Below are 26,845 nucleotides of genomic sequence, written 5' to 3'. Positions count from 1 at the left end.
GATACATTTATACCCTCCAGTGTCTTCAGAAAGGCTGTGTGGGGTTCCTGAGTTTGAGAGGGTGGCCTGTAGCATGCTACAATTTGTAGAGCAGTTTTTCCTATGGTTAGTTGCACCTGGATGGATTCCGAAGCTTCGTGCGTTGCCACCAACCTGGAGGTGTGGGTATCCTTTATGAATATGGATACACCCCCTCCTTTTGTGGTCTGGTCCGGGTTTTGGGGCCGGAACGCATGATATGAGGTAAAACCTAATAGTGCTGGGGTGCTCTCAGGAGCCTTGAACCAAGTTTCAGTTACAGCACAGACATCGATGTTCTCCATACTGAGAAGGGCCTCGAGTGCGTGCATTTTGAGATTTAGATGTCTGGCATTGAGCAGCATTACCCTCAGTTTCTTCCCATTTTTGATTTCTAGGGTGGTAGGTTTAGAATTTGAGCCTTGCCTAAAAAAGGCACTATGGGAGTGGCAAGAGCCTTAGCCAATATCCGGAATCCCAGGGGTGACAGGTGCAAGCCGTCCCTTGCGAAGCAGCGTGGCTTGTCAAGCATGTCATCCCAGGCAGACAGACACTGGATCAACTTTGAATGACACCAGACATTAAGCTAATTGTTAAAGCTGATCATCTTGTCTCTATATTGTGACATCATTCTTGGTGAAGGAAGGATACTGCTCAGGGTCAGGGTCATACCTGCCTGGGCTACATAATCAGAGAGCTCCTCTATGTCTCTTTTCATGTAGTCCAGGGAGGTACGTCTCAGGTCGTTCACACCAGCATGGACAATGACTGTGTCATATTTGTACTTGCCATGGAGTGACCCGAGTGCTTGTGTTATGTGGCGGATTCTAGCGCCCGATAGGCAGCTTACTGTGACCCTCTCCTTGTTCAGCCTGGTGAGTGGGACGTCAGTGTGTCTGACTATGGAGTCACCTATGACAAGTATGTTTGGTGTTGTATTTGGCCTTAAGGGCTGTGACTGCTTTGCACATTGATTTTGTGGTTTATGTGTTGCTTGTGGGGTGTCTTGAGGTAGCAGTTGTTTGGGTGTCTGCTTTGGAGGCCTCTGCTGTTTAGGTAAATTTTTTTCTCAGAGCCTCCGAGTATGTCTTTGTGTGTTTATGTGTTTGATTCAGTGGTGTGGTAGCATTATGTGAGGCTGGTTTTGTGGTGTGTGTAGTTGTCTTCTCCTCCTGTCTGGTCTTGCCAGTCCTGAGTTGAGTGAGCTCAGCCTCCAGTTTGGCTAAATAGCTGCATCTCTCGCAAGTATTTGCGTTATGTGGGAGGAGGAGAGGGTTGTCTGTGTACATGAGGCAATTGCAACATTGCCTCAATATTCCCAGATTCACCAACTGGGCAGGAGAGGATGCCAGCATCTGACCCTTCGACATGCTAGAAAAATTAAGAAGTTAGGTATGAGACTGAATAAGAGAGGACTTAGTAAGGAAGTGGGTACTCCTGGGGGGGTTTCGCAAGTGAGGGACTTTGTATAATATAGAAGTGACAAGTGCTGAGCTTTTTTTTTTTTTTTTTTTTTTTTTGAGAAGAAAAAAAAAAAGAAAAACTTTTAAGAACAAGTGCTGCGCTTTTTAGTCAAGGGATATACTGTTTAGGTTACTAGTAGAGCAGTTCTAAGGGAAAAAATGAAGAACAGACTTTATGGAGTCAGAAAAAGTTTAACCTTGTTAAACCGGCGCTGCCCGATACTTCTCTAGTGGCAACTCCGCGCTAGATTGCGCTAAAGCACGCTAAAGCGTGCTTTATATCAGGGGGCTGGAAAAGGCAGGAAATGACCCAAAATGGCCACTGAACTACAAGTTACTGTCTTAAACCACTCCTCTGAGGACAAACAGGCAGCTCAGTACTCCCCACTCCCACTGCTGAGTAAAGAAACTTCCCCCTGACCAAACAAAGAAAATGGAGAAGTACAGGAACCAAGACAAAGCCCAGGGATCAGCAAAATCTGATCACTGGAACAAACTAGCCAGGAAAGTTAGGAGAACAAGAATTTTTTTTTGTTTTTTTTTCAAGTTTTCTTTCACAGACAGAACAGAAAACACAATAAATGTTTGCTTTTCGATTAAATGCTATCAAAAGCTAGTACACTTGAGTGAATTAGCCTGTAGTTTAACTTTTAAGCAAACTTAAACTAAGAAGTGCAACCAAAAATTAAAGCTTATAAAAACAGGAAAAACAGGTAATACCACTATAAAATAGACAGAAACAGACGTTGAATAACACAAATGGTCGAAAAATGCAAGAAAAATACTTAAAATCTGGAAAGTAGCTTTTTCCTTTCTCTGCTGCTCTAGGAACTCTGCTGGATACCACGAGGAGCTGTGCTGATTTCTCTACAGCCAGAAAAGCCTGCCAAAGTGTGCTTTATAGCAGGGGGCTGGAAAAGGCAGGAAATGACCCAAAATGGCCACTGAACTACAAGTTACTGTCTTAAACCACTCCTCTGAGGACAAACAGGTAGCTCAGTACTCCCCACCCCCACTGGTGAGTAAAGAAACTTCCCCCTGACCAAACAAAGAAAATGGAGAAGTACAGGATCCAAGACAAAGCCCAGGGATCAGCAAAATCTGATCACTGGAACAAACTAGCCAGGAAAGTTAGGAGAACAAGAATATTTTTTTTTCAAGTTTTTTTTCACAGACAGAACAGAAAACACAATAAATGCTTTGCTTTTTGATTAAATGCTATCAAAAGCTAGTACACTTGAGTGTATTAGCCTGTAGTTTAACTTTTAAGCAAACTTAAACTAGGAAGTGCAACCAACAATTAAAGCTTATAAAAACAGGAAAAACAGGTAATACCACTATAAAATAAACAGAAACAGTCGTCGAATAACACAAATGGTCGAAAAATGCAAGAAAAATACTTAAAATCTGGAAAGTTGCTTTTTCCTTTCTCTGCTGCTCTAGGAACTCTGCTGGATACCACGAGGAGCTGTGCTGAGTTCTCTTCAGCCAGAAAAGCCTGCCGAAGCGTGCTTTATAGCAGGGGGCTGGAAAAGGCAGGAAATGACCCAAAATGGCCACTGAACTACAAGTTACTGTCTTAAACCACTCCTCTGAGGACAAACAGGCAGCTCAGTACTCCCCACTCCCACTAGTGAGTAAAGAAACTTTCCCCTGACCAAACAAAGAAAATGGAGAAGTACAGGAACCAAGACAAAGCCCAGGGATCAGCAAAATCTGATCACTGGAACAAACTAGCCAGGAAAGTTAGGAGAACAAGAATATTTTTTTTGTTTTTTTTCAAGTTTCTTTTCACAGACAGAACAGAAAACACAATAAATGCTTTGCTTTTCGATTAAATGCTATCAAAAGCTAGTACACTTGAGTGTATTAGCCTGTAGTTTAACTTTTAAGCAATAAACAGCCTCTGCAAGGATCAAACCCAAGACCCTGCAAAACCATAGCCAAAGTGATTTACCACTAAGCCATGTCAGATATTGCATCTTTTTTTCCAAAAGGACTTAAACAAATGGTTTAAAGTAACAGCAACCACACACTACTACATATACATCAATACATAACACAGAAACTAAGCATTAACAATATGTAAAGAAGCCCAATATAACAAAAAAAATATTCATAATAAATATATGACCATTAGTCAATAACTACAAGATGTAGAAAAATATAATTAATACTTATGCACATAAAATAAGAGCATATATATATGTATATATATATATATATATATATATATATATATATATATATATATCTAAATATGCAAATATGCAAGCATATAGCTGCCATAAATTATCAAAAATCATTATATTCTTCATTAAGGCTGGATTTATAAATGGTCTCCAAATTTACTATCCAAAGCCTTTCTTTGTAATCCAATAATTTGTGTTTGGTCAGGATGGATAAATTATTCTGTCAAAACATCCAAACCAACAAAAATAAAGTGGGCAGCTGCATGTTTAATATGTTTATATAGTGCACTCCAATTTTGTTTGCAGTTAATATCACTAAGATATGTAGCTATCCTATGCTTAAAGGAAAGATGTTTGCCCCACATAAACAGCGCCAAATTGGCAAACTACCATGTAAACAATCCAAACAGCATCACATGTAATAAGATGTCTGGTGTCATATAACTTAGAAGTGTTGGCATAAATGAAGAGAAATAGACCAGCAACTCCAGTGTCAGATGTTGTTATTACCCCCACATTGACTGAAAATAATTGAGATGAAAATAATTTGATAGTTAACTTGTCTTCTACCTTTGTTACAGATCATGAAGTGAAATTATTAATCTGACTAATCTCTCTTCTTACTTTTCTTTGCTACTAAACATCTATGTACTCACCTCTAGATATATTTCCACTGTATAGCTTCTTTCATACCTGTACAAACTTACCTACTGGTTCTCCACCTTTTCTGATTGTTTTTCCTGTGCACTACAACTCTTTTGTGTCTTTCAGTTACACTTCTCTTCTTTTTCTCTTCCTTTCCTACGTTTTCCATTAAAGCCTTTATCCTAGCTATCTCCTCTCCCTCTCCCTACATTCACACATCCCTATGCTCCACCAACTTCATTAGGCCACCCCCTCTAGTTCACTTACTACTCTCCCTTATCCACATTCACCGCCCAATACCACTGCTCTAATCCCAAGCCCTTCCTCACACCTTCTAAGTGACCTTATAAATATATCCCCACATAGCTGGATGCCATCTTTCCCTCCCATTCCTTTGGTTTGGCTGCTGTACGTCCCGACCCTGGTGCTGGATGTTAATCTAGAGTAAGCATTTATAATCTCTGTGTTTGATTGGGTTACGACTGTATTCTGACAACATATATGTGTGACTCTTCTTATCACAAGTATCTATTGTAGAATGTATATTACCACCCTACGAACGGTGAAGTGCTATTTACATGCTGTGACTGAAACCCTATTTAGGGATGTTTATTGCTAGTCTGTTCTAGATATTTGTGCGTACGCACGTAGCTTTTTTATGTTGTGCCTGCAACCCAAGATAGGAATGTATTATTGCTTAGATTGCTCTAGATATTTGTGACCCAGTATGTTGCGTTCTGTATTAGATTGTTGCTTTACCACTTGTAGTCAAATACTGCTGGCCTGTGAATCGCCCACCTGTGCACTGTATTTTCGCTACTTTTCCTGAGAGACACAGAGGATTTGTGGTGCACAGTTAGGACAATCAGTTGTTTTTTACCTTTCCACAATGGTACTGCAGAATAGGTTATAGCTTGTACTATAGGGACTTTTGTTGCGCAATTTATTCGTCAGATACGCTTAGGCGACTTCCTTATCTCTGCCTCTGCTGCATGTCCTTTGGAATATTTGCAGTATATTTTAACTGCTTTAACTGCTTAGTTATCTGCCTATGCTAATACTATTTTAAATAGAGGCACCCCGTAGATATTGTCTCCTTTGAGTGCATTAAAAATAGACCTCAGCGGGGTATGTGTATAAGCAAGTACGCCCCCATACTGTACAAACTTGACTGCCTTCCCGCTTTTGGCACCTTTTTTTCACATAGCTACTGCCATCATCACAGTAGACTCCTTATTGGGAACTGATTGTAGATATTCTGTAGCAATAAATATTTATGGTAGCTTGCCAGGGCATCACTTCTTTGCTGATGTCGCCTCTAATATTGTGCCCCTTTACATACTATTTACTTTCAGTAATCCCTCAGACTAATCCCTCTACATACCATTACTTTCAGATATCCCTCTTAGACTACCTTATGCTAACTTAATTTCCTGCTGCAGTGCAAGGGTAATCTAAAAGCCTACTGATACACCAGCACACATTAGTACACCTATATGCCTGAACTGTGTTAGCCTCGGTCGCGCTATACATCATGGAGACCGGCAGATGCTGACCCTACTATTTTTAGTGATTGTGAAAACAGTTGGAAAGCATAGTTCCTGCTTTACACGCTGATAGGGATAGCGTCGCTACTTCTAGTGCAACCTATTTTAAGTGACTGCTTCTATCCCATGTTATTACCTCCGGCGATATAGCGTATCTACTTAACCAGCCTCTCTCTATATATTTACCCTCTTGAACTACATATTTATTCACCCACTAGAACTACATGTTTGGTTTTCATTTTCTTTTTTTTACTAGTAGCGTCATGTTTGTATTTTGAATATCTTACCTTTGAATGTTACTTTCACTGCATTTAATGCAATATATTGTTAGTTTGCCTGAATTAACCTAACAATTTGTATGCTTTTAATATACAATGCCTATTTACTGTTGTTTTTTTTTAGTTGGCTTATCAGGATAAATACAAATGTGTGTAGTATTCACCTATTTGACACTAATTTGCTAGATCTCTATAACTGCTCTTCAATAGTTGTATCTGTTTTGCCTTATTATCTTCCTCTCTCTCCCTAAGATTTCCACTAGTGCCTTTCTGGTACCTGAAACCTCCTACACAAGTGACTCTGCCCTGCTGGAAAACCTGATATTGTGTCCACCAAGCCCAACATTGCAAACATCTGGGGTTACATCTAAATCAGACTATAAAAGTATGTTACCTGTATATGTTTAACTTAATCCTTCTGACCCTAGAATTCTGGTCTAGCTACCTGCCTACGACTACCAGCAGCCAATACCAAATTTCCTATCTGAAGGCCTTTCCAAACCCTTAGTTACTAAGCTCCCAAAGACACCATTGTTAGTTCTAAATCCTTTATCCTTAACACTGTTTATGGTTCCTACTATATTCCTCCATTCACCCCTTCCTTAACTGCACAACTGTGAATTACCTACTGGCCACTTGGTGGCATCCTCCAACTTTCGGTTGGCTCCCTTTTCACTTGCTCTGTAACTCGCCAGTACCTCTCTTCTTGTACCTGGAACTCCTAGCCCACAACCACTCTTCTTTCTCTCCCTGGCCCCTGACTAATCTCTCTTCTTACTTTTCTTTGCTACTAAACATCTGTGTACTCACCTCTAGATATATTTCCACTGTATAGCTTCTTTCATACCTGTACAAACTTACCTACTGGTTCTCCACCTTTTCTGATTGTTTTTCCAGTGCACTACAGCTCTTTTGTGTCTTCCCACTCCGTTCGCCCTTTGGGCTCACTCCGCTCTGCTCCCTGCCCCCAAATCCCACCCGCCCCTAGGACCTCTACATTTATCTCTACTTAGACACTCCCCCCTCTCTCACAACCACTCACAACAACTTCCTGTCCCCACCCCCTCCAAAATTAGTCCCCTCCCTTCTCTTCCTAACTACTCTTCTGACCACATCCTGTTAAGTCACTCACTTAGAACCAACTTAATATGCCTATCCAATACCACCCGACCCTACTACGTATTCTCATAACTACCCTTACAACTACCTATCTCTCAACCTCCTATGAACACAGCTTAGCCACCACTCTCTGTATCCCATGCAAATATACCCAAACTACTCCCCCACCTACTTTCACTTACAATCATAATGTCATCTATAAAACCTCTTATCTACTACCTAAACACCACCGTCTTTCTCACAACAAATACGGCATTCATAACCCCAAAAAACGTGATATTTACCAGTTCAAACCATCACAATTCTATAACCTTTTATTAATTAGCTCACTGATACATGGAGACATACACCCCAACCCAGGCCCTGACCTATCTCCATTATCAACCAACTGCCAACTAGTTAATCCTAAGCTAACACCACCTACCAAACCTCCCAAATCACTCTCTATAGCCCAACTTAATATACGTAGCATCTGCAATAAAATACCACAAATTCATGCTCTACTTGATGTCCAACAGTTCGACATTCTCTGTCTAACTGAAACATGGCTCAAACCAACAATAAAAGACAACGAAATTATCCCCCCTGACTACAACATCCTGAGACAAGACCGCTTAAACAAAAAAGGTGGCGGAGTAGCTATACTCTATAAAACAGGCCTGCAATTAAGCATAACAAATCATACCCTTTTAACCGACACACATGCGGAATTAATTATCTCAAAACTTCAAATCAATCCTCACAAAACTATAAATATTATCTGTACCTATATTCCCCCAGGCAATAATCCTATAATATTAGAATACCTACTAAACTGGCTTTCCCTAAATCTCCACCAAGAAACAATACTTTTAGGAGACTTGAATATTGACTGGAATTTATGTGAACACACTAATCCATCTACTTTTATTAACCTGCATGGCTTCACTCAACACATAACCATCCCTACAAGAACAAACAAACATAGTAACAAAGAAGCTGCACTTAATTGGATCTTAACAAATAGTCCGTCCACAACAAAAATATACAACAGGAACTCTCCCAGATGACCTCAGTGATCACTCCCTAACCTATATCATCAGGCATAAAACTAGTTTATCTATCCCAACTCAAGTTCGAATAACCCGTTGCAAAAAGCATTTTGCCCCCAACCTGTTTCACAATGAACTCATGCAAGTTAACTGGTCACCTCTCAAATCCCTCCCAATAGATGAAGCTGTTAACCACTTCAACAATACCTTTCTCACCATCCTCGAACACCATGCCCCCTTGCGTTCCATTCGTATGAAAGCTAAAACAGCACAATGGCTCTCAAACAAAACTAGGCATCTAATTCTTAATAGAAATAAAGCTTGGAAAAAATGGCGAACCACTAAAAATATAACTGATCATCTCTCTTTTAAACAAAAAAGAAATATGACAAAACAAGCCATACTTCATGATAAAAAAAACTTTTACACTCAATTACAACAATATTCCCTCCACCAACCACATCAATTTTGGACTGCTATTAATACTCTGCTATCACCTGGCAAAGCTGCCACACCAAAACCATTAGGCTCCAACACCAACTCCCCTACAGAAATAGCTAATGCCTTTAACACCTTCTTTACTTCAGCCATTCTAAAGCTAGCAGACCAACAAAGCCCTGATACCTCTAAACTATCTATCCCTAGCTCTACCCCCCCCATTTCACCTCCAACCCATACCTACCTCCTACATTTTGTCCTTACTTCAAAAACTTAAGCCTACAATCCCTTCAGCTGACAAATTACCTGCAGAGTATCTCCAACTAGGTGCCAAAGCAATAGCTTACCCCATCTCTCTATTAATTAATAGGACTATAAAAGAATACACTATCCCTACAGTCTGGAAAATCTCACACATTATCCCTCTCTTCAAAGGAGGAGACTCTTTGGAGCATTCTAACTTCAACCCTATAGCGTTACTATCTCCTCTTGCAAAAATAATGGAGAAATGTATACACAAACAGTTACTTAATCACCTGTTAAGCAACAATCTCCTAGCTAGCTGCCAACATGGGTTTCGCCCATTCCATAGTACTACCACTGCCCTACTATCCTTCATCGACTACATAAATCGCAACAAGAACACTCCTTCCTCTGCATTCTTTGTAGACCTGTCAAAAGCCTTTGATATGGTTAATCATCAACTTCTCTTACATCACTTAAAGTCCCTCTCTCTCAATAACCAAGCCTTATGCTGGTTCTCATCCTATCTTGAAAATCGCAAACAGGCAGTTCTCTGGGATAACCATCTCTCTGATCTTCTCCCCACCTCTATAGGTGTCCCTCAAGGGTCCATCTTAGGTCCTCTTCTATTTTCCATTTTTATAAATGATCTGCATCTAGCCACTCCTCTATCTACTTGTATTCAATATGCTGATGACACAACCATCATTTGCTCTGCCACAACCCAGACTGAACTTCACTCACTAACACAAAACACCTTCACCACCATCAAGCAATGGTTCTCCAACCACTGTCTCCTCCTGAACCCCAAGAAAACCAAACTTCTGCTCTTCCCACCTACTCACCTATCTCCCTCTATTGATTTCACTCTTACATCTAACAATGGCACACTTATCGCTCCAGACCAAACGACTAAACTACTGGGTATTACTATTGACAACCAACTAAAATTTGACTTTCATATCAACTCCACTATAAAAACAACTAACAGGAAACTTGGTTCTCTCTATAAAATCAAATCTTTCTTAACACCTGAAGCTAGAACTATAATAGCTAGAATCCACTTAATCTCTACCCTACTATATGCTTCCTCTATATACACTAATCTTTCTAAGTACAACCTCAATAAACTAGCCACATCATACAACAACATCGCCAGATTTGCCACTGCCTCTCCATACAGAACTCAACACTGTTTGAATCTTACAAAACTAGGGTGGCTGGAACTACCCCACCTCATACAATACTATCAACTCACTATTGCACATAAAGTCCTTTATCACCCTGAAAACATACCAATGCTCTCCACCCTCATAACGCCCTATCATAATATGAGGCATCTTCGTTCCTTTAACAAGACACTGATAAAAACTTCTAGATCAAACAATGTAGCAGGTGACTCCATATTTTCCAACTCAATTGGCAAAATATGGAATCAGCTCCCACCAGACCTCACATCACTGACTTCTATTCCACTATTTAAAACCAATCTAAAACTCTACCTAAACAACCACTGGCTATGTTCTTGCAATAACCCTGGGTAACCTTTCTCTCTCACTTTGCTTCCCTCCTTTACTCTCACCTGGCCTAACTCTCATCATCCTCATTTCTCTAGCTTACTTCACTTTCCCCTCTTAATAATGCTTGCATCTATCCCTCTTTATTTATTCATATTTCTAGACTTAGATACTTATGTCTTTGGTAAACATATCTTAACCTAGTAAATGATCTAACCTAGATTCCTGCTAAGCCTCACATTGAACTCAAATTCTTAGTTAGCCTGAAAGAAGCCTAAGATAATTGTTTTTTAATGGTATAACTTTGTATATTTTTAATTTGTTAAGTAGTAGTTAGTGGAGCTTTTCTCCTCGGGCCTCCACTGAAAATGGACATGTATCCAGTTGGACTAGCCCGGTTAACAAATGTAAAATAAAATAAATAAATAAATTATTAAATAATGGTTTGAATTTTATCCCCACTTGCTATACTTCTGAATATATTACAGCTTTGTACATAAACTATATATATATATATATATATATATATATATATATATATATATATATATATATATACCTATCAAAAATATATCATGGAATAGTATTATATTCAGGTGCATTAAAAATGTAGTTCACATAAAAAAGCAATAAGCATGCATTCTGGTGTAACAAAAATGAACTTTCATTCTGTTCTGCAGTTGGAAAGGAAGATAAACTGATTTCACTTATACAAGTTTCATCACTATTTATACAAATAAAACAATTGATAGTTAAATGGATACTCAAGCATTAATTAAATATTCTATTGGTTTCATCAACATAACACCCATTGTACATGGTAGATGATAAACAACAGAGTTACTTTCAAATATTATATTTTATCTTATATTAAATCTATGTAGAAATTGACTTAAAAATATGTTTACATAAAGAAAGATGGCCACAGGGACTGCAGCAGGTTTGTTTCATCACATGCCTCTCTGGACATTCATCACATTAATAACCAAGTGAACACTGTTCAATATTCGTGCATCTTCTGAAACTAAATTTTTAGTAATATAGATGATATTTGTTCAAAACTGGGTTGCTGAGAAGCATTTGCCAATATCTGTATACAGATGACTTGTGTACTTTGATGCCACTATATCAACATTTTGTATATTATGTACATACTATATAAGCATACAATGTCACCACCTCAACTGAAAAAAACTTTGCATATAGACCAAATATAACTATAATATTACTTAAAAATAACATAGTTTATAGTTAATTTAAGACTGTTCATGTATGCTGCTTGCTATACAAAGGTCTCTGCAATCATGTGCTTTATATGTAGTCACAGTAGTTACGGGTCTTTCTAACAAGATGTGCCAATAGCTGATATGCAAACTAAGGCACATAAAAAATAACAGGTAGTGAATAACTGCAATCTTGTTATATAGTGTATACACTTAAACACAGATACTATCAACTAAAGAACAATAGCATCCTTCCAACTAAATAGTATTTTAAGTATTGGAACAACCATATGTCTTCACAACTTCCACAATATTGATAAAGGTATTTTAGTATGCATTATACATATGGTGACTACACAGTAAAATTGCACTGTGTGTGTGAAAGTTTTGCCATACTTATGGTTTATGTCCCTAATCTGGGGCTGTACAGAACATTATTATAACTGTGCGACAAAGGCTCCTAGGTGATATGCAAATTAATAGTTGTGACACCCCTATGTTGTGTACCAATTAAAAACTTATTATAATCTCATTCGCACTACTAGTTAGCATCCTCTGTGTACTTCCCTCATCACAACATACAGCAAAGCTACAGCAGTATAGCTGCATATGTACCTCTAGACTATATGTACTAGTGGTGGCTTTATAGATCCAACAGCTTTGGCCGGCTAACAACCAGCTGTATTCAACTGGACGTATAAGAGAATTTAAGTACCTTTATCTGCACTTTTTTTTCCAAAAATACAGTATTTAAATTGATTTTAACTGTGTTGAAGGAATATTAACTGAACTGGAAGTTAGTCAGTGTTTGCTGAATTTTGTTATTTGCTAGTAATTACAGGTGTGGGGGTAGCCACATTCTTTGATTTCCTGTCCTTGCCTATTTAAGTGGTACAGTGTGAAATATTTTCTGCTTAAAAACCTCAGCTTTGGCCGGCTAAGAACTAGCTGTATTCAAATGGACGTATAAGAGAATTTAAGTACCTTTATCTGCACTTTTTTTTCAAAAAATACAGTATTTAAATTGATTTTAACTGTGCTGCAGGAATATTAACTGAACTGGAAGTTAGTCAGTGTTTGCTGAATTTTGTTATTTGCTAGTAATTACAGGTGAGGGGGTATCCACATTCTTTGATTTCCTGTCCTTGCCTGTTTAAGTGGTACAGTGTGAAATATTTTCTGCTTAAAAACCTCAGCTTTGGCCGGCTAAGAACTTGCTGTATTCAACTGGACATATAAGAGAATTTAAGTACCTTTATCTGCACTTTTTTTTTTCAAAAAAATACAGTATTTAAATTGATTTTAACTGTGTTGCAGGAATATTAACTGAACTGGAAGTTAGTCAGTGTTTGCTGAATTTTGTTATTTGCTAGTAATTACATGTGTTGGGGTAGCCACATTTTTTGATTTCCTGTCCTTGCCTATTTAAGTGGTACAGTGTGAAATATTTTCTGCTTAAAAACCTCAGCTTTGGCCAGCTAAGAACTAGCTGTATTCAAATGGATGTATAAGATAATTTAAGTACCTTTATCTGCACTTTTTTTTAAAAAAATACAGTATTTAAATTGATTTTAACTGTGTTGCAGGAATATTAACTGAACTGGAAGTTAGTCAGTGTTTGCTGAATTTTGTTATTTGCTAGTAATTACAGGTGAGGGGGTAGCCACATTCTTTGATTTCCTGTCCTTGCCTATTTAAGTGGTACAGTGTGAAATATTTTCTGCTTAAAAGCCTCAGCTTTGGCCGGCTAAGAACTAGCTGTATTAAACTGGACGTATAAGAGAATTTAAGTACCTTTATCTGCACTTTTTTTTCAAAAAATACAGTATTTAAATTGATTTTAACTGTGTTGCAGGAATATTAACTGAACTGGAAGTTAGTCAGTGTTTGCTGAATTTTGTTATTTGCTAGTAATTACAGGTGTGGGGGTAGCCACATTCTTTGATTTCCTGTCCTTGCCTATTTAAGCGGTACAGTGTGAAATATTTTCTGCTTAAAAATCTCAGCTATGGCCGGCTAAGAACTAGCTGTATTCAAATGGACGTATAAGAGAATTTAAGTACCTTTATCTGCACTTTTTTTTTCAAAAAATACAGTATTTAAATTGATTTTAACTGTTTTGCAGGAATATTAACTGAACTGGAAGTTAGTCAGTGTTTGCTGAATTTTGTTATTTGCTAGTAATTACAGGTGAGGGGGTAGCCACATTCTTTGATTTCCTGTCCTTGCCTATTTAAGTGGTACAGTGTGAAATATTTTCTGCTTAAAAACCTCAGCTTTGGCCGGCTAAGAACTAGCTGTATTCAACTGGACGTATAAGAGAATTTAAGTACCTTTATCTGAACTTTCTTTTTCAAAAAATACAGTATTTAAATTGATTTTAACTGTGTTGCAGGAATATTAACTGAACTGGAAGTTTTGACTCTGCTCTTCTGTTAGTCCCACCCACCCTCCCTGTTTTTGTTTTGGTGTTAATCTTAGTGGCCTTGAAACTGCCTGCCCCTCTTGTAAATTTGTGTTTGGATACTCCTTCTGGGCCCATCTCATTTGCTCACTCAACTGAGTGCAGTGAGATCATATTCTGATTTCAGGCACTCCTACTGTTTACAAAGAGAGCATCTGGGAAACAGAAAAAAAAATTAAGCTTGCTTTCTGCCTTTCCTGTTAAGTGGTATAGACTATTTGTAGGCTTCTGAGCCCCCAAGCCCTTCTGTGTTGGAGGGAAGCCTTCTAGCTTAGTTTTTTTTTTCTTATAACTAGCCAGTTTTCTAGTTTCAGCACTCAAATCTGTTTCTTTGATCTCAGCACTTGTTCAGAAAAAAAAAATCATCTGCTTTTACTGTATTTGTGTTTCTACCTACTTTATTTTGCTTTTGCATCATCTTAAAAGTACTCAATTGTATTAATTACTGCTTGGTGTAACTCATTCTAAGCCTTTTGGTTTAAACACTTGGGCTTCGGACCAGTTGTTTTGCACTGAGAGGGTTTGTGGTCTGCACTGTAGTGGCAGAACAGGTAGCCTACATCCTTCTAGGTTGGGAACTGCTGATTGAGGGCACAGTGTCTGTTATTCTAAAAGTGTATTAATTCTGGTTTAAGCACTTGGGCTTTCAGGCCAGTTATTTTAAATTAAGAGGGTTGTGGTCTGCACTCTTGTGGGAGGAGAGGCTGGACTCTGCCCTTCTGAGCTGGGAATTTCTGGTTAAAGGCTTATAGTGCATGCATATCTGAACTGCTTCTTACTGAAGTTGGTGTGCCTTGTTTGCTGTGGCATAGACTGGATTCGGGCCTGCTGGATCTAGCTTTGTTTGTGTAACTTGAGCACTAATCCAGGCATTCTCTAAAGTATTAAATTGCATTTATTACTGCTTGGTAGTAACTTGATTAAAGTGTAGCTATCATTCTAAGTCTTTTGGATTAAGCACTTGGGCTTCAGACCAGTTGTTTTACATTAGGAAGGTTTGTGGCATGCACTGTGGTGGCAGGACAGGTAGCTTTCATCCTTCTAAGTTGGGAACTGCTGATTGAGAGCCCAGTGTCTGTTATTCTTAAAGTGTATTAGTTCTGGTTTAAGCACTTGGGCATCAAGCCAGTTATTTTACATTAAGAAGGTTCGTGGTCTGCACTCTTGTGGGAGAAGAGGCTGGACTCTGCCCTTCTGAGCTGGGAATTTCTGGTTAAAGGTTTATAGTGCCTGAATATTTGAACTGTATCTTACTGAAATTGGTACACCTTGTTTGCTGTAGCATAGACTAGATCCAGGCCTGCTGAATCTAGCTTTGTTTATATGCTTGTTGTTTGTTTGCTTGTTACTTCCCTGGATCGCTAATTCCACCTAATACATGGCTTCTCAGCGCTTCTGTGGATCACTAGTGACATCTGCATTGCTTACTGTACTTATTTCCTTGTTTCACCTGAAAGAAAGTTACTGTTTGTTGTTTTTGCATTTAAGTTACCTGTAACACATTGCACTTAAGTTACCTGGCACTTGCTCACTAAAGCAATTATATACGTCAGCACTAAAAATTAAAAGCACTACACCCTCACTCCCCAGTGGCCCTTGTTTTCAATTATAAAGGAATTCCCAATATTATTCTAGCATGTCCAAAGGTCAGTTGTCAATCTCCTCTCCGGTCCAGCTGGTGAATCTGGGAATCCTGAGGCAATGTTACAATGGCCCCATGTACACAGACAACCCTCTCCTCCTCCCAAAAAATTCCAACACATCTGAGAGATGCAACCATATAGCCAAACTGGAGGCTAAGCTCTCTCAACTCAGTACTGGCATAACCACTCAGGAGGAGAAGGAAACCACACTCACTACAATTCCAGTCTCACATAGACCTACCACGACAGCAAACTAAACACATAATCACACAAAAACGTACTCGGAGGCTCTAAATAAAGATCTGCCTAAGCAGCAGAGACGTCCAAAGCAGACACCCAAGCAACCGCTACCCCAAAACAAAACACATGCAACACATATCTCACAAAGCCAGTGTGCCGAACAGTCACAGCCCTTAAGACTAAACAACACACCTGATACACTTGTAATAGGTGACTCTATCATCAGGCACACTGACGTCCCACTCACCAGGCTGAACAAGGAGAGGGTCACAGTGATCAGCCTGTTGGGCGCTAGGATCCACCACATAACACAAGCACTCAGGTCACTCCAAGGCAAGTACAAATATGACTCAGTCATTGTCCATGCTGGTGTGAATGACCTGAGATGTACCTCCCTGGACTACATGAAAAGAGACATAGAGGAGCTCTCTGAGCATGTAGCCCAGGCTGGTATGTCCCTGACCTTGAGTAGCATTTAACCCTCACCAAGAATGATGCCACAATATGAAGACACGATGATCAATTTCAACAATTGGCTTAAGTACTGGTATCATTCAAAGAAGATCCAATGCCTGTCAGCTTGGAATGATATGCTCGACAAGCCACGATGCTTCGCTAGGGGCGGCTTGCACCTGTCACCCCTGGGCTTTTGGATATTGGCAAAGGCTCTTGCTAACCCCATAGTGACTTTTTTAGACAAGGCTCAAAAGACAAACCCACCTCCATAGGTATCACAAGGGATAAGAAACTAAGAGTAATGCTACTCAACGCCAGAGGTCTAAACCTCAAGATGCATGCACTCAAAACTCTCCTTAGCATGGAGAACATCAATATCTGTGCAGTAACAGAAACCTGGTTCAGGGCTCCTGAGAGCACCCCAGCACTACCGGGTTATACCTCATACCATGCTTTTCGGCCCCAAAACTTGGACTGAACCACAAAAGAAGGGGGAGTATCGATATTCATCAAAGATACCCACACCTCCAGGTTGGTGGCAAAGCACAAAGCATCAGAGACTATCCATGTGCAACTAACAGTGGGTAAAACTGCCTTCCAGTTTATAGCCTGCTACAGGCCACCCTCCCAAACCCAGGAACCCCACACAGCCTTCCTGAGAACACTGGAAAATATGAAGGTCTCTCCAAACACCATTATATTGGGCGACTTCAACTACCCAAACATAGACTGGGAGCATTACTCTAGCTCCAACACCCTAGCCCAAAGGTTCCTAGAATTTATAAACTCAAATCATATGGAACAACTTGTTACCACTCCCACAAGAGGGGAAAACATACTGGACCTGATCATAACCAACATGGGGACTCTATGCTCCAGACCAGAAGTGTATCCCTCACTGGTAAGATCAGACCATAAACTAATCTCACTGGATATTCACATCCTGACCCCACCCTCTGCCCAGAAAACCACAGTGAAAAACTTCTCTAAAGCAAATTTCACACTCCTCAAAACCAAGGTGGAATCCTTCAAAGCTCCCGGGCCTGTGGAAAATAGGGCCCAGACTGCAGAATCCTTTATAAACGCATTCTATGAACACCTTCAGGAATGCATGGATCATGCGATCCCAAATAAAACCAAGACCCAATCCTCCAAAGGCAGACGTCCTGTCTGGTGGACCCCAGCCATAAACAAACTATACAATAGAAGGAGGAAGCTACTAAATGATTGAGCAAAATCCCAAAAAGGGAAGGCATCACTGATCAGTATTAGCAAAAAACTACAGACACTCATAAAATTGTCTAAGGCCAGCTTCGAGAGAAAAATTGCACAGGACACTAAGGATAATCACAAGGCTTTCTTTAGTTATGTTAGGAACCTGGATGGTAATTCCCAGATATGCTCAGAATTAGGCCAAAATGACAAAAAATACACCAAACCCACAGACATTGCCAACATCCTAGCTGACAGCTTAAGCGCAAACCCCCCCCCACCAAAAGGGCAAATATCTATCCCAGCTGAGTGCTGCCCCCCTGACATCTCAGATGCCCAGGTAAGAGTTGCCCTCTCCAAAGCAAAAAGCACAGCATCAATGGGACCAGACGGTGTCCCGGGCTGCGTCCTACATGAACTCCAAGAAGAGCTAAACCCAAGCATAAAACTACTGTTCAATTTCAGCCTTACTACAGGATATGTACCCAAAGAGTGGCGTACAGCAACAGTGGTCCCTCTCCACAAAGGTGGTGCCTCAATGGATCCTGGAAACTATCGCCCCATAAGCCTGTCTAGCTTGGTCTGCAAAGCTATGGAAAGGGTCATCATGGACCTCATAAATAAAGATATTGGGGACCTACGGACACTGGATCCTACCCAGTTCGGCTTTGTTAAGGGCATATCCTGCCTCTTAAACCTGGTTGATTTATTTGAAACAGTCACTAAAGCCATTGACGAGGGGAAGGTGGTCCGCACAGCCTACCTGGACCTCGCAAAAGCCTTCGATACAATTCCCCACTCGGGCATTATAGATAAGCTCACCATCTTAAATATAAACCCCTATGTCACTAGATGGATTGCAAACTGGCTCAAGGACAGAACCCACATGGTTAGAATTGCTGGAACCATGTCAGACTCCAAACCAGTTACAAGTGGTGTCCCACAAGGCTCAGTCCTGGGACCTCTCTTGTTCGGTATATATTTCTCGGAGGTACAGGCCAACACGGAAGGACTGTGGCTGACCAAGTTTGCAGATGACTGCAAACTGGGCACCATAATCAACTCTCCAGCCAACACAAGCATCCTACAAAAGGGCCTCATAGAAACAGACAACTGGTGCCAGAGCCATGGCCTCAAGCTAAATGCCAAAAAGTGTATAGTTATCCCCTTTGGCAAAAACAAAGTGCCCACAAATTACCACATAGGTGGTAATACATTAAGTACAGAAGAAGTAATTAGGGACCTGGGGACCCAAGTTGATAGCAATCTCTCATTTGACAACCACGTGGCCAAAGTGGTTAGAAAAACATTTTATGTAGCTCACCTAATCATGAAGGGATTCACATCTAGATCAAGGGAGGTCATCGTGCCTCTTTACTCATCCCTGATCAGGCCCATAATTGAGTACAATGCCCCTTTTGGGATGTACCTTACCAGACACCTGCAGCAACTGGAAAGACCCCAAAAGTACCTCACCAAGAGGATCAAAGGGCTCAAATAGATGCCATATGCTGCCCGGTTAAAAAAACTCCAGCTCTACTCAGTGGCATACTGCCTGTTCAGAGGCGATCTGTGCCTGACATATAAAGTCATGTCCAACCCGGAATTAATGGACATGCTGCACCTCAGAAAATCCAAATCCCATCGAGCTACGCGCTCGAGAGACTTGAACTTCAGCACTGAAATAAATAGGACATGCTGGGGGGACAGATTCATACCCCAGAGGCTCCCTTCTCTCTGGAATAAAATCCCAGTCCAGGTTAGGCAGAGTCCCTCATTGACTCTCTTCAAGAGGAATCTTGATGAGTGGATGGGAGATCGTAGGTTTACCTCGGGTATCACTTCTGTGTCACTGTTAGACAGAGGCACAGTATACTAACCTCGAAAAAGGGCATAGCAAAATAAATTTAAAATAGGTGGCGAAAGCCAAACACATTCTGGCTAGGCTTATAAATGCCCTAGGGCAGATAGCCTAGTATGAACCTATGAACCTATGAATAGCAACATACTGCTACAATGCATATTAGACTACATCAAACTCACATCTCGTTATTTTAGTGTCAATTAACACTTGAAGTAAATAAAGATGCAATATATTTCCATTAAAAAATGCCTCTAACTTATTATGTTAATGAACAATTGCATGAATGAATGAATGAATTAATTAATTAATTGTTAACTCTGAGTATGTCACTTAACCAGACAATGCTCCCAGGTTGAGTCTGAAAAAGGTCCATGGAGATCATTGCTCTACCTAGGAAAAGAAATACAACTAAGTAAATAAATAAATAAAATAATACATATTCATAATTTTCACTATACATGTGGTTGAAAATCTTTTCATGTAAACCTATTACATGCTGAATGCATTTAATTGTTTCCTGTCATGTAATCAAGTATGTAGCAACTCATGGATGATTAGATAATTTTCTAGTCATAACTGTTCAGTTCTTGACATTTTAACAGCATGCCAGGTCCTTTTGTAATAGTATGATATACTGGTTAGTACAGCTACTAGTACTGCTTAGGAGTAATATGTTATCATATTGCTACAGTTATCATGTCTACATAGTAACTGCATTATTAATATCTGTGAACCAAAACCAGCTCTATGTTATGCATTGCATTACATTACTCACTACTGTAAACACACATAGTTATAGTGCTCAGACTACCACATATCATAAGATATAAGCTGTATGTATACCCAGGTATAGTCATATTTCATTATGCTCTGTCTGCAATATTCAAGATGTAAGTGACAAGCACAGGCATTTCTGTAAATCTGCTCATCTCTCACTCTGATAATATACTCAGCCTCATACACATGTTTAGCTATGGAATTTAGTAAATCTGTAGTGCTTTTATGGGATGTTATCACTTCTGAGAAATTACGGCTTTTCTGAACCTTCCTCTCTTTGATACAACAGTTATACAACAATATTCAATTATGTACCCCCCAGGCAAAGTTAAAAGCTGGTATGAACTGATAAAGACATTCCTCAGGAGAAGAATGAGATTGGAAGCCAACATTTCATCTCACAGAGGATGTCTTGACACAACACTGGGAGACCTGGCACCCTCTATGTCTGCATACAACATTGTGAGTTGTTAAGCACAAGAAAGAGCATCTCTTTAACTGAGTCCATATCCCTTCTAAAGTTATGAATGTTCATTCACATCATGTGACCAAAGTACATGACTCTGGGCTTCACTGAGACTTAGGGAATGACCTGACTCAAGACCTCCAAGATGGCTGCCCATTGATCACCAGCTTAATTTCAGCTCTTCTAGTGTGAAAAAGAAACTGATAGATAAGGGACAGTATTTCTGCCCTGTTTCAGTAAATTTCATTCACTGGCTAGTAAGTATGATAACTGGATTCCAGCAAAGAAAAACTTAGAGAGCCTGAAAGAAAACTGACTAGAAAAGGTGAAGAGAAAACACTGACTGGATAGAATCCTGCACCTGTTCAGCAAAATGCAGTTCAAGCTCCAGCATTGGTACAAGATATGTCTTTCAGCAATTTATAGGAAAAATAATGAGTCAGATGTGCCCAGGGTTGATTAAAATAAATGAAACATTGAAAGAGTATATCAACTCAAGTAACAAAATGCTGGAAAAATTGAAGAAGCTTTAAAAAGCTATTTAGATGAACTGATAAAATTGCAAAAATCAGAAGTTGAAATTAAGAAATGACTGGCTGAGTATTATACTGCTCAAGAAGAACTACTTCAAAAAATGGTATAGTTAGAGGACAGAGCAAGCAGAGAAAACCTACAATTTTCTGCTGTAACAGAGAAGCAATAGACTGTATTAATTTTATGAATGCACAAATAAGTAACTGGGCAAGTATTCTACAGCAGTATTTGTTAATTGAAAGGGTAGTTCATGTGTATGCTCCAACCTGGCCATGTGAAAACAGCTAAGACCAGTATTTGCAAACATGCAATTATAGCAGCAGAAAGAGTTGATTCTGACCAAACTGTGGCCAAAGGGCAAAATATTAAAAAATGGAGACAACAGAATATTTGTGAAAAATGGTTATTAACTGTACACCAGGCAGAAGAAAAGCAATTTATCCTAGCAATCAAGGAATGTTGAGAGACAGTTGTGAGATTCAATCTGCTAATTCCACCTAACTTCAGAATATTTTTTTTCCTGGAAGATTGAGGTCCTATTTTCATGCAGAATAGGCTTAGAGGAAATACAAAAGTTGCCCAACAAAGGTTAAGCCATCAAATCGAAAGGGATCTGCTTCTCATTCTTCTGATGGTAAGGCTCAGAGAGAGTTTGAAACTTAAACCTTTTCCAATATTCTAGGAAATGCTTAAGAGTGAGAAAAAAGCACAAAAGTTGACTAGAGGAATCGGGAGTACCTTGATCTTAAACTGAAGGCTAGGGTTGGGAGATGAAGATAAACAGGAAGAACGCCATCAACATTGAAATTAGGGAACAAATGCAAGACTATAAAGCTTCAATCAAATTTGCAAAATATGGCTTTACAAGAAGTAGTGGCTGAGAAACATTGGATTTTCGTTGACTTTATTAAACTTGTTAGGGGACTGAAAGGTACATCTCTCACTTCATGTCATTAATGTTTTGAAGGACATTCAAATGAAAAAGGAGGGAGAACAGGGGAAAAGTAACTGTAAGAGAAACAATTTTATTTCTTAACAATATTTGTATAAATCCTTTTATGATATAAACTGCATGTTATATAGCAAAGTATCTACAGTGACTGTTGTATGTAATAAAGATACTAAAGTAAACAGGTACCTTTTTCTATTCTCTCTCTTTTACTTTTAAGAACTGCAGGCATACAATATAAAACAGAAAAAGGTGGGACAAAATAATGTTTAAGTGAATGGGTTGTAATCCTGAGCTGTTGGAGTGGGAGTGAGATATAAAAGTGCACTGATTATAATAAATGCAGAATTTAAATGTTTTCTTTTACTTTTGCATAGGTGTATCTCATCATTAACGCCCTTGGCTTCATCCAATCACACATTTTTTTGTAAAGGTGAGTGCTTTTTAAAAAATGACATACCACAATGTAATAAATACTTTTATTTAAGTATATAAATGTTCAGTGTCAGTTGAAAAATCGGAAACTGAGGGGAGCTCTACATTTTGTGTTTATGTTTCCATGGAAACAAGCTGACTAAAGGTGAAGGCATAAATTGAGAGGTATGGGCATTGCTTACATAGAGAAATGTATAATTAAAATGTACAAGAGCAAGCAAGCATTTGAGTAAAAAATGAAGTTTGAATTGGGAAGTTAATATGAGATAGCAGCTTTTCTGTCAGCTAAACACTTGAATGTATTTTTGTAGAACAGTAAATATAACTTAGGTTTATTTAAATATAGCCGGTGTACCTTTTCTTAAGGCTAAAAGTTAATGTTTTCTGAAAACATACAAATAATTTTTTTTCACATCTGGGGAAATAAAGATAAGACAAGAAGAGACAACAATTGGTATATTTGAGAGATCTGGCTGGAATATGTGTCTTAGCATAGATAACCTTAATTTTAGGTTAGGTTTTTGCCTGTGTGTGCAGCTGTTGATGGATAGTTTTTTTTTTTTTCTATCAGAAGGGATATACTTCATTATTTCAAGATGTACATAGTTCTGTGTATTTTTAAGTTAATATGTACTGGGGTGTTTTGCAGTATGCTTGTTTTCTTTTTTCTTTTGAGTGTTTTCATTAAAACAAACAGTCATAAAATGTGGCATAGGTTCAAATGGAGATGACAAGAAACAACTGTATAAAAGATCAACCTGGAAAGTATTAGGGTATACATGTAACACAAAATCTGTAAACAGACATTTAAAAAAAACTGTCATTATATAGATATATATATATATATATATATATATATATATATATATATATATATATATATATATATATATAAAATAGGTGGGAATAATAACTTCTTATCATAATGGCTACACTACACATATTATTTTGGAATGTGAATGGTCTCACAGGTATAGACAAAAATGATAAAGTACTGAATTCTATTAAAAACGCAGAATATAAATGGTAATGCTACAAGAGACATACCTGGAAAGAAATGAGCATGGGTATTTGATAAGTAAAGGATTCCTGGAGGGATATCCAACAGATTATCAGGGACAAAGGAAAAGAAAAATACTTATACTAATTGCTAGAGGAGTTCCCATAATGATAGAAGAGGAAAAAAGATATCAATAGTAGATTTGTGGTAGTAAGGAACTATTGTCAAGGGAGTGGGATTATGCTGGGAAATATTTATATTCCACTTAAAACAACTATTATGGAGCATAAGCAACTTTTGAGAGAAATAATCAGTTTTCAGCAGGCAATATTGCTTATAGGTGGGGACTAGAACAATTTGCAACCGTGAAGATGTATCTTGGGGGCTTACAATGGAAACATAAAAGGGGATACATTTCTAAGACATTTATTAATAAATTTGGTATGGGAGACATGAATTCAGTACTAGGCACATTGAGAAAATTAGCATATTATTCCATAAGTTACAATAACTGGGCTAGACTAGGCAGAAGTTATTATTTCATGAGAACATATTAATTTAATTGCTAACTTCGACACATGTCCAATAACTATTTCAGATCATGCACTAATAACAACAAAGATAAATTGCAGGGTAATGAAGTACAAATAAGACACTGTCACTTCTCCACCTAACTGTTAAAAAGATAGGAATTTAAGGAATGAGTAGTGGAAATTATTTGAGTATTTTTAGAGAAGATAGAAATGTCATCAGAAGTTATATCTAGTGAGAGTGGGATGAAATGAAGGTGGAATTTAATAACTGGGTAGAAACAAAAGAAAAAAGAGACACGGTTAACAAGTATCAAGAGAGTCTAAAAAAGTTAAAGTATTATAGAATAAGGGGAAATCTCATAGATTAAGAAGAGGTGCAAATGCAGAGTCTTAAAAAATAAGGGAATATCTGGACAAATGCATGCGTTTAGAAAGATTGTTGTCAAGCAACTCTTTTTGATAATAGTTCCAGGGCACAAAAACTTTTAGCACAATGACTTATGCAACAGAAAGTAGAAATGCTTATTGCTAAACTTACGGAGCCTGTAATAAAAAAATAAAATTAACCAGACTTCCTGTTGAGATATTAGAGATATTTCAGAAATTTTATGAAGTTTTCTATAAAGCAGAGTAATATGGAAATCAAGAAAAAGCACAAATGGCAATATTTATGGAAGTCTTAGGTATGCCAGGATTACAGGTAGATGAAGTTCAACAATTAGCAGTTAAGATAGGAGGAGGTAAGTTAAAATGGGGATATATAATCAATCTGAATTAAAGTCCCCAGGAAGAAATGGTATTCATGTGAAAGTCTGGAAGCTAGGCGGGAGGAAAGTAATAAAGATCTAGAAGGTTTTAACAGTATTTTAAAAGGAGCGGAATCACCAGCATCCTGGAAGAAAGCAGTAGTGGGTATAATACCTAAAGACAGTAAAGACCCATCAGACCCAGCTTCATATAGGCCCATTTAAATTTCAAATCATGATTGTAAAGTGTTAATGTCTATAATAACTAAAAAAATGCAGGTGTTTTCAGTTTCAGCATTGATAGCTATAGATTACTGTGGTGTTGTGGAAGGGAGGCAAACATTTGACAACATAATAGATCAATAATGATCCAAAGGGTAGCAGAATAAGAAAATGCCACTGTTGTTGATGAGTCTTGCTGCAGAGAAGGCATTTGACAGACTAAGCTGGGATTTTATGAGTAAGGCAATGGAAGCATTTGCATTTTCTGATACAATGATAGGTTTAATTAGGAGGATATATGAGGGATTGTTGACAAAAAGAAAAGTGTGAGGGTTCCTGTCTAAGTTGTGTCAGAACAAAGGATCCAGGCAGAGGTGGTCTCTTTCCCCGTTATTTGCATTATATTTAGAGCTATTGGCAAAGAAAATAAGGGACTCAGAAATCCAAGGATATAATCATATGGTAATCAAAAAAAAAATTGGCTTTATTTTCAGATGATATTATTTTGTACCTAATTAAATCAAAAAATGAAATCTCACTGTTATGCAGTATTATGAGACAGTTTAAAGTCTTTTTCAGGATATAAAATTAGTGAAGACAAAACAAAGGCTATAACTGTAAACTAGGTGCCAACACATTATTTGGCTAAGTAATACTCATAGTTATAGTGACATGATAAAATGAAGTATTTAGGAGTATGAGTTAAAGGGATCCTATAATGGCAGGTAAGGTTCATAGGTTCATAGGTTGGTACTAGGCTACCAGCCCTAGGGCCTATACAAGCCTAGCCATAACAATTCCCTGGCTATTTCTTCCCACATTATTTACTTTCCTGGACCCCTGTCTAGCAGGGCGACTGACGTGATCCCTGGGATGAATTTCCTTTCTCCCATCCAATCGTCAAGGTTCCTCTTGAAGAGGTCCAAAGAGACACTCTGCTTGACATGTATGGGCAATCTATTCCAGAGTCTGGGGAGTCTCTGGGTCAGGAACCTATCCCTCCAGCATGTTTTGTTTATTGTGATGACAAGGTTTAGATCCCTGGAGCGTGTAGCTTTGAGTGATTGGGATTTCTTTAAGTGTAGCATGTCCAACAGCTCTGGGTTTGACATGGCCTTGTATGTTAAGCAGAGATCGCCTCTGAGTAGACGATATGCGACAGAGTATAGCTGGAGTTTTTTAAGGCGGTCAGTGTAGGGCATCTGCTTTAGGCCTGTGATTCTTTTAGTGAGGTATTTCTGAGGCCTTTCCAGTTGTTGCAGATGTCTTGAGAGGTACATACCAAATGGGGCGTTGTATTCTATAATGGGTCTAATGAGGGATGAGTACAGTGGGACAATGACCTCCTTTTTTCTGGATGAAAAGCCCTTCGTGATGAGGTGTGCCACATAGAAGGATTTCCTGACTGTTGTGGCGATGTGGTTATCGGAGGTGAGACCACTGTCCACCTGTGTCCGTAAGTCTCTTATCAAACTTTCTGTGTTTAGTGTACTGTCACCTATATGGTAATTCATGGATACATGTTTTTTCCCAAAGGGGATAACAATACATTTCTTGGCATTGAGCTTGAGCCCATGGCTCTGGCACCAA

This window comes from Protopterus annectens, chromosome 5.part0 (genome assembly GCF_019279795.1).
Source record: "Protopterus annectens isolate FY-2018-M chromosome 5.part0, PAN1.0, whole genome shotgun sequence".
Lineage (NCBI taxonomy): Eukaryota > Metazoa > Chordata > Ceratodontiformes > Protopteridae > Protopterus > Protopterus annectens.
This window is presented reverse-complemented; position numbering follows the sequence as displayed.